Below are 12450 nucleotides of genomic sequence, written 5' to 3'. Positions count from 1 at the left end.
GAAGAGGGTCAACTGCGAAGCAGAGAGGTGGGCCAGGCCCTCATGGCCCAGCTCTTAATGGCAGAATCAAGTCCAGCCCTTTTCTGGGTGGTCATGCCCAGTAGATGCCAAGCTCGGAGAACTCCCTCTTCTCCGTCTTCTCTCCTAGGTTCAGATGCATGCTGTGCTCCATGCCCAGCTTTGTAGAAATTCAGCTTGTGTCTACTAAGTCCCCTTGGCTCCATGAGGCTGGGCGGGACAACTTGGCCTAGGGAATGGAGCCCTGCCCAGCACCGGCCCTGCCAGCCTTTCAAATCCCTTCCTAGCTGGGGAGCGGCCTGGGCTTTCACTGCTACTGATGCCCACCGACTGAGTCCTCTCCACACCTGCTCCCTACTAGCAGAGGTTGGTCTGGGTGTAGAGCCAGGTGGAGGTCCAGAGGCAGGTTCTGCCCTCCAGTTCAGGCCCCTGGTACACTGGCAGTCAAGGTGTGCTGGTGCGTGGGTGCCCACTTCTGGCACATGGACCTGACCTCACTGAGCTCCAGTGGTAAGTGGGATGATGCCTGCCTTCCATGACATGCTCATCCCTACACTTTGTCTCTCCTGGGCTCTCTGAAAGTCCTGAAGATGCCCTCACTCCTCTGTCTGCCCTGGAGCTCAGCTCAAACCTTTCCTGCCCCTAAGAACATTTTCCTGAAGGGCTGTCCCCCATCCTCACACCCCTCACTTCAGAGCTTCTGTAGGGTTAGATCTACACTACCAGGCTGGTAGGAAGTATCCCTAGGGTTGGGTTTTAGGGGATGGCATATGAAGGTCTAGCCTAGGATCCAGACAGTGGTAATTTTTTTCTTTAATTCCACAGGGCAAGGCCCTCGATTGCCCAGTCTCACCTTCCATGACAGACCAAAGCCCTCTTCCTTTGGTCCTAATTTAACTTCCAAGACAATATTATCCACAACCCCGCGAGATAGAGGGAAAGACCAAGAGGCCTAGTGTGGGGTTGCCCCAGGTCAGAGTCACAAAAACCAAGCAAAGCTCAGGGCTTGGTCCAGGGAAACCTGGGGGTCCTGTTCAAGCTCCTTCCCAAACCCCATCTGGTTTTGTGCCCTGCTGGGTATAACTTGCAGCACCTGGGGCCCAAGAAGCTGCCCATAACCTTGGTGATCCTGGGATCAGTGCCCTACTCATGGTGAAGGTCAACTCAAACTGGCTGAGCAGCCCCTCTGACTCCTACAGCCTCTGAGCTGGGAGGACATTTTGCCCAGGGCACAGAAGCAGAATCAGGAGGATGGGACGTCCCAACATCAAGACTCCATAGACTGTCTTCTCCAGGGGTAGCTCTGGTTCCAGGGCTGGGACCCCTTAATCTGGCCCTTCCCCTGTGAATCTCCTGGCCTCAGAGAAAGAAAGCAGCTTGTCCAAGGGCACAGTGGGGCCTCACTCAACGGAAGCTTTCCCCTCCCATCTAGGTGCTGGCGAACCTGGGCAGCCACATCCTGCGGAAAACAGCCCTTCCCTCATAGCCATCCCTTGATTCACATCTGGTGAGGGATAGGAGGGAAAAGGAGGCTGCGGGTGGAGAGAGGGTCTTCAAGCCCTGCCTTTCCTGCCAACTCTTCTTTCATTTGAGGAGGGATGGCATATGGGCAATAGCACCAGTGACTTAGACTAGATGAAGCATTCCACAGGGATATAACCTGGCCGCGGCAGGGGGCTCTCATGAGTTTCCTGATCCAGGAACCTGGAAACCTGAGTCTACCTTGCTCGAGGTGCTTAGGCCCTGGCGCCTGGGCATTCCCACTCCCAGCCCTGGGGATCCTGGGCATACTCATCCCCACGGCTGCCACCCCAAGGCAGGCTTTAGCCACCAGTTTCCCCTTGGAGCTTTGAGTCATTGCTCTGGCCACCTTCTAGCCCCAGAATGGACACTCCAGCCTGTGGGTCCTGGGCCCTGGACCTGTGGGTCTTCTGTCTTTGGTGAGTCTTCTGGCAGATGCAAGACAGCTTTGTTGGATGTCCCAGGCTGGGCTCAGCTCTTCCTGACAGAACTGACGTCAGTGAGTCAAGCCTCAGTCAGTGAGCTGAGGGTAGAAATAGGAGGTCTGACTTAAGTGGACAAGATGTCTAGGACAAGGAGATTTGTCCATGGTGTCATATCTGTTTAAGCTCTTGGTCCCTGTGGTCTTTTTTTGGCATAATGAACCCTATGCTTAGGTCCTGCCTGTGGCTACAGATACCTTCCCTACCTCAGGCTAGTGTCAGGGCACCTGTGGACCTGGTGCAAGGCCCGGTCTGGAGGACGTCCCCCAGGGGCTGCAGGTGCTGATACCCTCAGCCAACTTGCCGTCCCTCAGAGGCCAGATCTGGGCCCAGCTAACCTCTGCTTGCTTCTGGCCCCCTGCTGTGCCTGCTGGGCTCTCAGCTGACCATGACTCTCTTCCCATTTCCTGGATTATCTTCAACAACAAGCTCATAGAGGCACGTGGTGTCACCTCTGCTATCGACGTGACTGCCTCAGTAGGCTTGGGGCTGAGCTTGAGGCAGCCAGGAGTCATGTTCTCCTCTGCGACCTGCTCCCAGTGGTTCCCATTGGCCATGGTCGGGTAAGTGGCTGTTCCTGTTCTCCTGCAGGTCATGTGATAAGTTTGGGGATGGAGGAAGGTTAAGCAAGAAATCTGCTTCTGCCTGCCTCCCTGAGGTTGGCTGGAGGCAGGGTGCTCGTCCCTGCCTGCTTCCCTGTGTGATGTATTCCAACTCCATCTCTGGGTCCAGGATTTTGCTTCATTTTGTTGTTGTTGTTACTTAAGGTTTCATTTATTTATTTACTATTTAAATATCTTTTCTTGATTATGCTATTACAGTTGTCCCATTTCCCCCGCTTCATTCCCCTCCACCCTGCACACCCTCTCCCACCCACATTCCCCATCTTTAGTTCATGTTCATGTGTCATAAGTTCTTTTTTAAAAAATATTTTATTTAAAAGTCCTTCAGCTTCTACATTTCCCACACTACTCTTGGCCTCCCCCTGGTCTATTTTCTACCTAGAATCTATGCTACTTATTCTCTGTACCTTTTTCCCCCTCTCTCTTCCTCCCACTCCCCTGTTGCTGACCCTCCATTTCTGTGGTTCTGTTCCTGTTCTAGTTGTTTGCTTAGTTTGTTTCTGTTTTTGTTTTAGGTGTGGTTGTTAATAATTATGAGTTTGCTGTCATTTTACTATACATCTTTATCTTCTTTTTCTTAGATAAGTCCCTTTAACATTTCATAAAATAAGGGCTTGGTGATGATGAAGTCCTTGAACTTGACCTTATCTGAGAAGCACCTTATCTGCCCTTCCATTCTAAATGAAAACTTTGCTGGATAGAGAAATCTTGGATGTAGGTCCTTACATTTCATGACTTGGAATACTTCTTTCCAGCCCCTTCTTGCCTGTAAGGTCTCTTTTGAGGAATCAGCTGACAGTCTGATGGGAACTCCTTTGTAGGTGAGTGTCCCCTTATCTCTTGCTGCTTCTAGGATTCTCTTCTTCATTTTAATCTTGGCTAATGTAATTATGATGTGCCTTGATGTGTTCTTCCTTGGGTCCACCTTCTTTGGGACTCTCTGAGCTTCCTGGACTTCCTGGAAGTCGACTTTCTTTGCCAAATTGGGGAAGTTCTCCTTTATTATTTGTTCAAATAACTTTTCCACTTGTTGCTCTTCCTCTTCCCCTTCTGGTACCCCTATAATTCAGATGATGGAATGTTTAAAGATGTCCTGGAGGTTCCTAAACCTCTCCTCACTTTTTTGAATTCTTGTTTCTTCATTCTTTTCTGTTTGGTTGTTTCTTTCTTCCATCAGGTCCACCCCATTGATTTGGGTCCCAGTTTTTTCCCCATCAGTATGGGTTTCCTGTACATTTTTCTTTATTTCATTTAGTGTAGCCTTCATTTTTTCACCTAATTTGCTACCAGATTCAACCAATCCTGTGAGCATCCTGATCACCAGTGCTTTGAACTGTGCATCTTATAGGTTGGCTATTTCTTTGTCACTTAGTTGTATTTGTTTTGAAGCTTTGATCTATTCTTCCATTTGGGCCATTTTTTTGTCTTGTCGCACCTGTTATGTATGAGGGGCGGAGCCTTAGGTGTTCACTATGGCAGGGCAACCCTAGTCGCTGGGTTGTGACGTTGTATGTGGGGGCGGAGTCTGAGAGGGAACAAGCAGCTCTTGCTCCACTCTCTGTCAGATTTCAGTCCCTTTCCACTGCTTCCCACAAATAAACTGAGCCCTTCTGGTGCTGATTTCCGTGTGTATGGGTTTGTATATGTTCTAGGACCCTGTGGGTCTCTCCAATAAACTCTCCTGTGAGGCTGGGAGTCTCTCCCAGCACCTCAACCCCCATAGGTGTTTTCAATTGGTATTTTGAGGCTTTATTTCCCTGCACTGGAGCCCTGGGTTGCACGGTCTGTCTTACTCCCCAGTTTCGCCTGGTTTATCTGCGTGCGAATGCGTGACCACCCAGCCAGCCAGCTGCCTTGTATACCTTGTTGGGTCTGCCCGGTGCCACCCTATACCCAGGGTCCGCCCGCTGGTGTCTTGCACAACCAGCATCCACAAGCCACCACTTTTTTTTGCTGCGACTCCTTCCCGCCTGGCAGCTAGTCTCTGCCCCTCCTACTGGTCTGGATGAATGTGTCTATTTTAGCTCCTTGGTTGTTAGACTTCCGTACAGTTCAATTTTCTGTCAGTTCTGGTTTTTTTGTTTCTTAATTTTTGTTGTCCTTGTTTTGGTTGTGAGGAGGCGCAGTGTGTCTACCTATGCTTCCATCTTGGCCGGAAGTCCCCTTCACTTCATTTTAAAGTTTCATGTTGAACCTTTGTCCTTAGCAAGCTCATCAAAGCCTTGTAGTTGATGATCTGTGTTCCTTAAAATGTAGCCATAATTGTTTGCATTAGTAACGGCCAGAATGGCATGACAACCGATAAGTATCAGGCTGGTAAGAGTGTCAGTTATAAAGCATCATCTATCACAGACCTCCGGGAGGGTCGGCCCCAGCGCTGCTGCGTCCTTTGTCCGCTTGTCCTGTCAGTTGTTAGGACCCAAGTCACGCTGTAGAGAAGGCGGGTCACAGGGGTCTGTAGAGGAGGGTAAGCTGGTCACGACTGCTGGGTCATTCGTCTCTTCCACTCAGGCCCAGTCGTCCCGTAAGTAAATCACCCTATAAAACTCTGGTATATTCTGTGCGGTTGCCAGCTTCGTCCTTCTGTGTGAAGGTACCTTCTCAGCACAGTGGCCAGCACACCTGTGTTTCACTGTTGGCCATTTCTTCTTTTGCAGGTGCAGCAGTGGGGCTGAGCTCCTTCCCTGACCCCTTGCAGGTGCTGATCCCAGGGAGTGTCGTGGGGATAGGCCCCTCATAGCGCGAATGGCCTTCAGGCCCTGGAGCACCACTGACCCAACTGGGGCTGGACTGGTCGTCCCACACTGCCATCTCCCAAAACCTAGGGCTGCATGCCCTGTTCCCTGTTGTGTGTGGGAATAGTGTTCCCACCTCCCAGGTTCAGATTCTTGTAAAGCTCCAGCCATGGGGATGTGTGGTGGTTAAGAAGGCAGGTTCTGGAGTCAGATGGCTGGGGTTTGAGCCCAGCCCTGTCACTGTGACTTTGGGTAAGTCATTGAACTTCTATGCTTTCCTTTCCCCAGCTGTGAGATGCAGATAATAGCACCTGTTTCACAGGTACTTGATGGGAATCTGGTTATTAGCATGAACTGAGTTCTGGAGGAGATGGCAGGAGAGTGATTGAGGCAGCACTGCCTTTATCCACTTGGAGAATGGGGCTTGCTCAGTTCTAGGGCTGCTTTGAGAGGTATACAAGTCTGTGTCTCGCTGATGTGGGCCATGGGAAGCATGACCTGTGTGTCCCATCCCACTCACAGGAAGGGTTCCTTAATAAAGACTCCTTGGGCTCTGGCTTGTATGGCTCAGGGGATTGAGTACTGGCCTGTCAATTCGATGGTCGCAGGTTCCATTCCCAGTCAGGGCACATGCTTGGGTTGCTGGCCAAGTCCCAGTTGGGGTGTGTGTGAGAGGCAACTGATCGATGTTTCTCTGGTACATATTTCTCTCCCCCTCTCTCTCCCTCCCTTCCCCTCTCTCTAAAAATAAATAAAATCTTAAGAAAAGAAAGACTCCTTGTTCTGCTGGTCCCCTGCTCCAGCCTGGAGGCCATCTGGCTGGCTCTTCTTTCCAGGTGGACCCTTTCTCCTTAAGTGTTGCCGATCTGTGGTATCTCCTCCAGAGACGCCACATGAGCTCTGTGGGTTCCCTTCCCTCCACTCCTTCCTAGAGTGTGTGCACCTCCTAAAAACAGCAGTGCTCATTGGGTGTGTTTGGCCTCTGTCTTCATGCAAGGCCTCCCATGAGGCTCAAGAAGCCTGAGTTGTGAAGGGCCAGAAACTAAAGCTCAGCCTCAGCCCTTAGTCTCTCTGTCCCTGGTCACCCCACCCCCTTCCCTAGCAGGTTACCTCCAAGGGCTGTAATGGAGGGAGCCTGAGAGAACAATGCTGACATATTCTTACTCCCTCCTGAAGAAGAGAAACAATAATAGGGATGTGTTAGACATCATGAGTTGGGGAAGCATCTTCCAGGGTCTCCTCCTCCACCCTGGCCTGCCCTACTCTATAGTCAGAAGTTGTGGTGCACAGAGAGAGAGGATCTGGCCTTGGATATGTGCACGTATCATGGTAGAACCTTGAGGGTGGGGGCCACGGGTAGGTGCCCTTTGGGGTAGAAATGAGAGATTGCATACTCCAGAAGTACAGAAGGACCTGCCACCAGCTACAGTCAACACCTCCATGGTGCCTTTGCCGCTGACCCTCTTTGGCATCTTGGTGCCAGCTGCTATGTTGGGCCCAGTTAGGTCTGACCTGTGCCCTGGGCTCCTGGGTTCCCTCCCTGGATCTGCTGGCTCTCCTGCAGGTTGAGAGGCCTTTGGGGCAGGACTACACTTGACTCCTTCTCCCTCTCCAGATCCTGGGTTCAAAGACCGTCTCCTGCACTGTGGTTGCCAAATAGCTCTTACTTTCTGTTGGGCCCAGGAGCTATCGAAACTTTGTAGGTCAAGGCCTTTTCCTCCTGGGTCTTCCCTAGAAGATCACCAAACCTGTTGCGCCTGCCACAGCCCTCACCCCACCCCAACCTCCAACAGGCGAGTGAGAGGCCACTGGGTTTGGCCTCAGTCCCAGATCTCCCAGCTAGGATAGCTTGCTCTATGAACTTGGCTAGTCTTTGCAGTCCCATACCTTCAAAGGCCAGTTTCTGGCCCTTCCCAAATCCAGCAGATCTGCTTTAGTGTGTAGCAGCCTGGCCTCACCTCAACCACCAGCTCCCAAGCTGGTCTAAGGCTGTCCAAAGGAGCCCCCATTCCCATCCCTGACCCTGTCAGTTGTCTTTCCTCACCCCTCCTCCTGTAAGCTCCACTCTGGGCATCTCATGCCCTCACATTGGATGACTGTTTAAGCAAATGTCTGGAAACAAAAGTGATTTTTTATACCAACTTCTAAATGCTCCTTGTCATTTCATTTTTCATACTCCAAAAAGACGGCAGTTTCATTTCCTTAAGACAGGCAATACCTCTGGGTCCGCTGTGAAGGCCAGGCGCAGGAGAGCCAGCTGTCTCCTGTCCTGTGACCTCTGTGGAGACGCAGGTCCCCCACAAAGCTCTAGAGGAGGATGCCAGCCTGACGTTCTGCTCCCTGGGCCTGCAGTGCTGGGCATCTCCAGGGCCTGATGTGAGGACCCCCAATGCCTCTGTGTTTGTGCAGCTTGGGCCCGTGCCTTTTTCTCCCCCAACTGCTCCCTCCTCACCCCCAGTGCCTCCTGTGTGAGCACTGGTTGCCATTCCTGCCTCCTCAGCATGGTCCTGTCACTGCAGAGGGGGAAGGCAACACGAGGGGAAGCAGAGATTGGGGGCCCCTCACCTGGACCTATGTCCTTGTTCGTTGGGGACCACTCTGTGTGGTTTCAAAGACTGTAACATGGCACAAGCAAGGCCTTGCCTGTAAGTCTCAAATGGAAAGCCAGGGAACAGGTGGCAGGCACAACCCAGTACTAACATCAAGAGTTCCCACGGGAAATCAGGCCTGAAAAATACAGTGTATTTTTTGGAGCTTGTTTTGCTTTGGTATAGCCCTGTTGTTGTAAACCAGATGTTTAAGTTCAAAACATAAGGAATGAGCTCCTTATCTTAGGAAATATGCCTTAACAACCACCTGGCGCCAGCCTGTCTAGCAGACCCTGACCTGAGGCAGATCTCTGTGTTTATTCAATTGTCATCTGTAAATAATATGTTTTCTGTAACTACAGCCTTTGAACACTGATTGATGAGCTATGCATACATGCTGTATATCCCTGCGCATACCCATCCCAATAAAAGTCATTTTGGAGACGGGCTTGGGCATTCTCCACTAGAGGGAATCGCCACCCTCTTTCCCACCAGAACAACAAATTGTGTCTGGGACGACTTATTCTCATCCGCAGCAGCCGGGAGAGCTCTGCGGGGCAGCCCCCCACCCCCAACCTTGTTCTGTCCTTGTCTGGCTATGTATGCTGGTATCGGGGTGAGGGGAGTAGCTCTCAGCCTCAGTTTCCCCATCTGTAAATGAAATGGAGAGGTGGGGGACTTGTGCAAGTGTGAAGCACTTGGACAGGGCCTGGTCCCAGGGAGTGTGGACATGGTAGCAAGTATTTTCCCAAATTTTACCACTTTGCGTGTGGGGAGCCTGCAGGTAAAGGTCAGTTGGTCCCCACAGTGTGGGTGACTGGTGTTGCTTTCCCCCGTCCCACCTCTGTCTCAGTCCTGGGAGTCCAGTCCTGGGGGCTCAGAGGAAGGAAGTGCCCCTTGCTGTGAGACCCCAGCTGATGGCTACCATCTCTGGCTCCTGGCTCTTCCTATGGAGGGTGGGGCCAGGTGCGTGGAGGAAGAGAGGCTTGGATTTGCATTTCACTGGAGGGAGCAAGCCGCATGCGGTTCACTTGGGGGTAGAGAAAGGGGGGCAAAATTCAGGCATGTGAAGTAACTGAATGTGCCCCAGAATGCTGCTGCCTGCCCTCCCCCACATCCACCTGGCCCTGGTGTCAAGGGGAAAACTGAGTTGGGGTCACATGTGTCCCTACTTCTTCTAGGGCCTGGAGGTGCCACTACCTGGTCCTCATGTGAGGCAAGGTGAGGAAGGCAAGCTCTCGCACCTAGGTCTCCCTTCCCTGTCCCAGTCCCTGGCCATGGGCACTAAGTTTTGTCTCTGTCAGCCCTCTCCCCAGCTGCATCATTCCTGGAGGCCATGTGAGAGCAGCCAAGAATGGGCCGGGGTAAAAGGAGCCTGTACAGAGGATTCTGCTTGACAACCTCTGGTCATGCCAACGGCAGGGCTTTGAGCTATTTGGGGATATTGACTGGCTTTACCACCAGGGCTCTGTCTAGGCCCAGTGGGGCCTGGGTCTGCCCTGAGGCCTTGGTGCCGAAGGGCAGACCCCGCCCACAGAGTAAATGCCCAGAGGGAGTGGGGAGAGCTGGTCTCAGACCTCTCTGAAGAGGGTCCTTGGGGCCTCAGCAGGTAGGCACTAGAAGGGTGGGGTTTGGGACGCCCAGGCTGAACACTCAGAAGCAGGCCCATCACTTTAGCACCTGTGGCAGGAAGAGAGGTTGCTGGAGTCAGGCAGAGCCGCCTGGCTGGAAACTCTTCAGGTCCAGCCAGAGGGATCAGGTGGAGTGAGTGTAAAGGGCCAGCAGCTTATCCCTCGGCTTGATTCAGTCCACCCCACCCCCCTCCAGGGAAGAGCAAGGCCCAGCCAGACACTCACAAGGACGAGGGAGAGGCTGATAAACAGGACGATGAGAGACACAGTAGAGTTGGGGATGGAAGTGCCTGGCCAACCTGAGGATGGCTTGTATGGGTCCCCATCCTCCCAGACCACAGACCTCTGAGAAGGCAAAGCCAGGCCTGCAGAGAAGTCCCAGGCATGCAGCTCTGTGTCAGAAAGTGCTTCAGGAACAGAGAACTGGAGCTGGGGCTGCCTTGGAGGGTTCCCAGAAGGAGACAGGGCCAGGCCTGGGCCCTGAGGACAGCCTGCTAGGGGCTGAGTGAGAAGGAAGGTGGGTAGAGGCCGTCTTTGGAAGCAGGGCAAGCAGGAGCAGCAAGGCACTGAGCCTGGGCAGGCAGGTAGACAAAGGACAGACAGGGGGAAGGGCCTCAGGGAGGCAGGGACACTGACCAAGGTCTGGATGACTGTCTCCACCAAGAACCCTCGGCTTCCTGCTGGGTGTGGAGACACTGGAGCACACAGTCCTGGACAAGAGCCTGGGTTGGCGCAGCCCTGAAGGAGGTGGCATCCACCCTGGTGGTCAGAGGGGCCGGTCTGGCTGGAGGATCACCAGGAACGTCAGGGGTGGGACAATCTGGTCACACTCAGGGAGATTGTCTCTTCCAGCCTCCTGAGACCAGCTCCGAGCCACCATGGACTTTAAATATTAAAATATTTAAATATTTTTAAATATTTAAAAAACATTTAAAAACAGAAAAAGGAAAACCACTCCCTGGTCAGGGGTCATATAGGGTGCTGTGGACATAAACAGTGCAGCCCTCCTTAAGATGGGGGAGGTGCTCAAGTATCAGCTAACAGGGCTGTGACAGGTCCTCTGTGCTTTGAAGGTTGAAGAGGAAACAGCCCATGGCTGGAGGCTGGCTCCCTAGGGAAGGGGAGAGACAATGGCTCCTATACCGCATGCAGGTCCAAACCAATCCCACTGCAGCCTCGGCTGCTGTGTGTGGGGCACAGGGCAGAGCCTTCAGAATGGTAGCACTGAGCCTCCTGAGGAGGCTGCAGGGGCAGGATCATGTGGGGCAGGGCTAGGAGCCATTGGCACAGTCAGGGGACCAGCCCCTTCTGTGGCCCATGGGGGCCCCACAGCAGTTCCAGGCTGTGTAGCCAGAGTGGACTAACTCGACTCAGAACTCTCCTAACTTGAGCATTGAACCGATGCTCTTCTGGGTTGCACAAGCCTATATAAGTCTTCCTCTTGGAGGTGGCCCAAAGAGGAGGAGAGATTGGGTTTCCTGCAGACCTGGAATTGTGGGTAGAGATGAGCACTTTTGCCCCCTGACTTGGTGGGGCAGCTGTTTGTGCTTTGTGAGATTAACTGAGACCCTGGGCCAACTTGACCCTCTGATCCCAGCTTCCCACCTCTAACCAGCTCCCCATCAAATCTCCACATCCGATTCCTCTGTGTGTCCCCAGCACGTGACTGTTTGTTATTGAAATGAAATTCTGCCCATTCCCCAGAAGAGGAACACTGGGGCCCAGAGAGATTAAGAGGCTGCTAACCAAAGACACGCAGGAATCCCAACCCTGACTCGCCCTTGGCCATCTTGCTGGATTTCCGAAGGGCAGGACCCATTCTGTTTTAGGCCAGATAATTGGCCAGGCCTTGGAGATGGGTGAGGATGGGGATCGGGACCTGGTCTGAATAACTAGGGTCAGTACACGGGGAGTACAGGCTCTGCAAACACGCATCCTTACAGATGTCCAGCTTCCCACCGGCATGGGCTCCCTACCTCCTAGGGCAGAGCCTTGCAGGGATGGTGGGAGCTACAGGAGACAAAGTCCTCCCCCTGGTGGCCCCTACGTCCATGCCTCCCATCTTCTGGCTCAGAGTCATGAGATGAAGCTGCCCCCTCTGCCCCAGCACAGCCCCAGGAAAGGAGCAAAGCAATGCGAGTGGCAGAAGGCAGAACCTGAGCCACCTGAAAAGAAGCAGAGGACCTCCCTTGGGATGCATCCTGTAGAATCCTGACACCACGGGCATGGTCTGCAGTGGGGCGCGGAGGTCAGGGTGGACACGGGAGCTGTGTCTCCTGAGACCCAGCGTGGGGTGGTGCAGGACCAGACCTTGGGTGAGGTGAGTGAGGCACGATCCCACGAGTGAGCATCTCCTTAAACATTGCATCCTGAGTGCTCCACTTGCTCACCCTAATGCCGGCCCTGGACAGGGATTTCTGGCTACAGAGCCTGGCCATAGGTGCCCTAGGGGAGACCTGTCATCTCTCTCAGCAACCCCATTCCCCAGTCAGGGCCCATGGGGCAGGGCTGTGCGCCCTCCATGCCTGCGTTCCCCATAGGGCCATGCCTGGGTGCTACCCTCCATGGAGTTCCACCCTAGCCTTCCCCGCAAAATCATGGAGGTCTGAGGTCAAGGGAAGCAAAATGAATATCCCAGGCTCCTGAGGGGAAGCAAAGGCCACCTCACCTGTCAGTGGATCTGCTCTTGCAGCAAGACCAAGAGGACAGAGGCAGGCATGAGGCCTGGGGCAGGAAGGGACTCATGGCCATGAGGTGGATTCTGTGGTGTCCAGGGAAGGTTGGTGAGGGTGGATTGTCACCCACCACACCCTGCTTCATGCCCAGGGCAGGAGTTCAAGGGAGCCCTTTAC

This window comes from Sturnira hondurensis, unplaced genomic scaffold, assembly GCF_014824575.4.
Source record: "Sturnira hondurensis isolate 20B ecotype Veracruz unplaced genomic scaffold, ASM1482457v3 Scaffold0005329, whole genome shotgun sequence".
Taxonomy (NCBI): Eukaryota; Metazoa; Chordata; class Mammalia; order Chiroptera; family Phyllostomidae; genus Sturnira; species Sturnira hondurensis.
This window is presented reverse-complemented; position numbering follows the sequence as displayed.